This window comes from Pistacia vera, unplaced genomic scaffold (assembly GCF_008641045.1).
Source record: "Pistacia vera cultivar Batoury unplaced genomic scaffold, PisVer_v2 Contig558, whole genome shotgun sequence".
NCBI lineage: Eukaryota > Viridiplantae > Streptophyta > Magnoliopsida > Sapindales > Anacardiaceae > Pistacia > Pistacia vera.
In genome coordinates this window covers 91,869-97,277 of record NW_022196399.1, presented here as the reverse complement: position 1 = coordinate 97,277, position 5,409 = coordinate 91,869, and the positions used below count along the sequence as shown (strand labels likewise).

General features: G+C 41.0%; 1 non-coding gene across 1 annotated transcript; it reads right to left on the bottom strand.

Moving 5' to 3' along the window:
• Positions 1-317: 317 nt before the first annotated feature.
• Positions 318-424, bottom strand: LOC116108231. Its single transcript, XR_004124609.1, has one exon. It is a non-coding gene; the product is annotated as a small nucleolar RNA R71 (small nucleolar RNA).
• Between the last annotated feature and the right edge of the window lie 4,985 nt (positions 425-5,409).

The following is a 5,409-nucleotide window of genomic DNA, read 5'->3' as shown; positions in this document are numbered from 1 at the left end:
TCAGGACTGATCCTGATCATGTGAGCATGTGTCCATGCAAATGATATTCTGTTTGAGGAAGCTCGTTAAATTAGTTACAATTTAGGGGAGATTTGAAGGAAGATCCAAATCTACACATATCCTATTTTTTGGAGATTTGTGATACTTTCAAGTCAAACGGAGTGTCAGATGATGCCATCAGATTGAGACTATTCCTATTTTCATTGAAGGATAAAGCTCAAGGATGGTTAATGGCATTACCAACATGAACGATTACAATATGGAACGATTTAGCACAGAAGTTCCTGACCAAATTCTTTCCTCTAGCAAAATCGGCAAAGCTGAGAAATGATATCACATCATTTCAACAGGAAGAGTCGGAATCATTGTATGAGGCTTGGGAGAGATACAAAGAATTACTCAGAAGGTGTCCACATCATGGGTTGCCAGTTTGGATGCAATCTAAACATTTTATAACGGATTGATGGTGAATGTGCAAACTATAGTAGATGCAGCATCGGGAGGAGCACTGCAAAATAAGATTCCGGAAGAAGCTCACGAGTTGCTTGAAGTTCTGGCAAGCAACAATTATCAAAGACCTAATGAGAGGGTGCAACTGAAGAAATCTATGGGTCTTCATGAAGTTGATGCATATATAGCCATTTCAGCCCAACTAACAACACTTTAGAAACAGTTGGGAAGTATATAGGTAAATTCCATTCAAGCACCTCAACTAACTTGTGAATTTTGTGCAGGTAATCATGTGAGCAGCGAATGTCAAGTGGGGAACATGTTTGCTTCAGCATCATCATCGAAGTAGGTTAACTACTTGGGAGGAAATCAAAGGCAACCGAACAATCCGTACTCTAACACATATAATCTTGGTTGGAGGAATCATCCAAACCTGTCTTAGGGCAATCAGAATCAACAGAATTAGCAGAACAATTAATGGAACCAAAGAGCATTGTTAAACAACCAAACAGGGGTGAACAATCAATCAGGAGAGCAAAGAGTGACAAAATTAAAGGACATGCTTGGAAAGTTTATCAGGAGACCACAAGTTTTATGAATGAGACGAGAACAAATTTTAGAAATCAAGGGGCGTCCGTTCAGAACTTGGAGGTACAAGTGGGTCAATTGGCTGATAAGTTAAAAGAGAGACCACAGGGCTCACTACCAAGCAACACAGTGACTAACCCACGTGAGTAAGCAAATGCGATAACTTTGAGAAGTGGGACAGTGTTGGAAGAGGTGGAAAAATCAAGGGAAGAAGAAAGTCCATCAAAGGGAAGGGAGGGAAAGGAAGACTTTGATGAGGAGGTTGATGAAGAGATAGTTGTTGAAGAGAAACCATCTAGTTTAGGGAAGAAGAGCATAAATGGGAAGTGAGGCAAAGACAAAGGAAGAGGAAATTGCCATTTCCCGAGATACCACCAGAATTGGCACATCACACTCCTCCTGTGCTGTTTCTCAGAGATTGAAGAAAAAGAACCAGGATAAGCAGTTTTCCAAATTCATTGAAATTTAGAAAATTGCATATTAACATTCCTTTTGCAGATGCCTTGTGTAACACCTACTGTAAACTAGAAAACAAGAAGATAACAACAATAGAAAATTGGACCCAAAGTTTTCTTTTCATTACAAATCATGTGTTTTATAACATAAAGAGTACTGTTTACAAAAATGTATTTTAAAAGACAAAATAGGGGAAACAGTGTAGCTAACCTCTTCGCTTGCCGACGCCCCTCCGACGCATCGTCACCTAGAACCTGCATCCACAAAGGAAAATAACGGGGTGAGCACAAATAATGCTCAGTAAGTAAAACTCTCTCGTCTGTCCCTGTATGAATAACTCTTAATTCTTTCTTTACTATTTCTGTTACTAAAACATCAGGGCCTATCTTACCGGAGGTATGGCCGGATGGCATTCACACAGCACCATCTCACTCTCTATGGCTATCGGATGGAATTCACACAGTACCAACCCTTTCTTAGTGACTACCGAGTGAGGATCACAAAGCACCAACTCGGTTCCTCTAACTATCGGGTGGAGATCACCTAGCACCTACCGTTCCTTATGAATTGGGTAAGATCACCAAGCATTTACCGTCTCTAGTCACTATCGGGTGATGACAAAGCATAACCGTTTCACTAGCGTTGGATGATGATCACAAAGCATCAACCACTTATTAATAAAATGGATAGTGAACAAAGCATCTACCCACTATTCTATCATTGGGTGACGGTCACAAAGCATCGACCCATCTCTAAGGACTATTCGGGTGATGATCACAAAGCATCAATCCGACTTCATAACGGCGGTGATGATCACAAAGCTCATCCCACATTTACTATCTTCTAATTCATTCTATTGTAGCATTTTTCATGCTCTACCTTAGAGTAATTGTACACACTAAGCTCTATCATAGAGCAATGCATACAAATTCCTACACTTTCTTAGGTCACTTTTATGCACAATGTGCCTATGGATGGTTCAACTTCACCAACGCATTATGAGATGCCAACATGGCATGTTGCAAGAATTAAGGTTCATACTCACACTCAAACCTCTTTTAGGCATTTCATCAAACAACTCAAGTGCAATAAAACTCTATATAGCATGATTCTAAAATTTTCTTACAACCAAAATGGGGAAAACCCCTCACAAGTCCTAATAACCTGTCAAAAAAACACTTCCAAAAAGGGTTCCATAACACCCTTCAATTCCATCTCAAATACCTTCCAATCCAAAAACTCATTTCTATATAGAGTATAAACATCACAAGCTAGAAATCTCTATTTATACATCCAACATGGCATCACATGATCACATACATACATCATTACTATTAAAACCCTAATCAAGAAATTTAAAATCTCAACTTGGGTTGGGGTTTACTTACCTTGTTATGGAGAGATTCACAAATCTTCCTTTCACTGTTTGCTTGACCTTTTCTCTACTCTTAACAAAAGAAAAACCTCTCAAATAATAAAACCAAAACTCACAATCACACAATAAGAAGGAATCCTTACCTTAGGAAGCCTTAGGTTGCTTTTCTACCCCAAATCACTCAAAAACCCTTAAATCCTTGACAAAAGAAAGAGAAGTTGAGAGGAGAAGAATGAGGGTTGCGTTTTGGAGAAGAAGAATGGAGGTTTGCTAATCTTAATCCTTTTAATGAAATATAACACACATTCCCATTTTGCCCTATTCTTCTTTGGGATTCTCATCATATCCTTTTATTCATTACAAAACACCCCATACAAAATATTCTCCATGAAAATCTTCATTACTCCCACTTTTCCTGCTAATTAGGGGTAGAAAGGTCAAATCCCTTAGGGGAGAAATATCAAAACTCACAACATTTTTTCGGCCTGTCGCCGCGGCGAAGAACCTTGTCGCCGCGGCGAAAATGTCCAAGTTCCCTGGTTTCAACATCTTCGCCGCGGCGAAGATTCTTCTTCGCCCAGCGAAGCTTGGATACTAGATTCTTCTATTTCAACCAATTCAGGGCAAATTCAACATAACTCTCAAACAAAAACAATATAACAAAAACCAACTCATAAGGGCAAGAGGAAACAATAACAACGTACCTCAAGTGGGGCGTTACAATTCCCCCCTTAAAAGAATTTCCCCGAAATTCACAATAATCGGGAAACGATTCTGCATGTTCCTTACTCCCAAGTGGCCTCTTCCACTTTGCGATTCCTCCAAGGACTTACTACGGAACACTCTTGTTCCAAGCTCTTAACCCTTCGGTCTAAAATCTGAACTGGACGTTCTTCATATACTAGATTCTCTGTACTTCGACGTCCTCTACCTCAGGATGTGGAGGGGATCACTTACATATTTCCGTAGCACGAGACATGGAAGACATCTGCACCCTGTCCATGCTGGTGGTAGTGCCAATCTAAAGCCATTTCCACTCGTTGCAAGACTCAAAAAGACCTACATACTGGTGCTAACTTCCCTTTGGTTCCAAGCGCATTACTGCTTGTAAGGGGAAACTTTCAAAACACTTGTCCCACTTGGAATTCACCTCTTTCCTCTCAAGTCGGCATAACTCTTCTGTCATCTGGGCTTGTTTCATTCTATTCTGATTAACTCACATTCTACAGTTTCTGAGTCATCTTGCCCAAGAGCGTAATCAACTCATCTTTTTGCCTACTTCATCCCATGGAGCGGAGACCTACACCGTCACCATAAAGAGCTCGTAAGGCGCCATTCTAATGTAGACTGATAACTTTGTTGTAGGCAAATTCCACTAGGTACATCTCATGCCAGGATACTCTATAATCCAGCACAGGCCTCAACATATCCGAGCACCTGGTCGTTCTCTCGGTTTGGCCTCTGCTGAGGATGTAGGCAGTACTGAATCAACGGGTACCCAAACTCTCTGTAAATCGTCCAGAAGGCTGAAACAAATCTGGAATCTCTATCTGAACTATAGTCTTGGGCACACCATGCAATCTGACTATCTCCTTGAGGTAAATCTAGCCAACTGATCTGATTGGTGCTCTCCTTTACGGGAGAAATGGGCTGATTGGTTAATCTATCCACAATCACCATATAGCATTACACCTTTCTGACTCTGGGGAGACCCGTGATAAAATCCATTGAAATGCTCTCCCATTCCACTCTGGAAACTCAATGGTTGAAGCAACCTGAGGCGCTGTGTCTGCTTACACTGCTGACAAGTTAGACATTTAGTCACAAACTGCGATGTTTTTTCATACCTGACCACCATAGCCTTTTTACATTTGAACAATCTTGGTTGCTCCGGATGAGCGGTGTACGTGTGTCATGAGCCTCCATAGAATTTTCTGTTTCACTCTCATTGGAGGATGCACAACCGATTTCTAAATAGAGGACACCATCCTCACAAGAACTCTGTGTCTTGCCCTCAACACTTGGAATGTTTTCTGACACCACTCATGCCCACTTGCTTTTCTTATCTTCTAGTAAAGAACTGTACCTCTAGACTGGCAATTTTTCCCGGAACCACCCAATCTGTCCTTAGACATTTCTTCTATTAACTCTTTTGCCTGGTAAGCGGGGAAAACATGGGTCCTTTCTACTCAAGGCATCGGCTACTGCATTGGCTTTCCCTGGTTGGTACTTGATCTCACAATCATAATCCTTAACCAGTTCTAACCACCTTCTCTGCCTCATATTCAACTCCTTTTGAGTGAAGAAGTACTTTAGACTCTTATGATCGATGTAGATATTACTCTTCACACCATAAAGGTAATACCTCCAAATCTTTAAGGCAAAGACCACAGCTGCTAATTCTAAGTCATGCGTAGGGTATCTGGTCTCGTACTCTTTCAATTGACGAGAAGCATAAGCTATAACCCTACCTAACTGCATCAGCACGGCGCCAAGTCCCTGCAGAGAGGCGTCTGTAAAAATGTCATAATCTACACCCT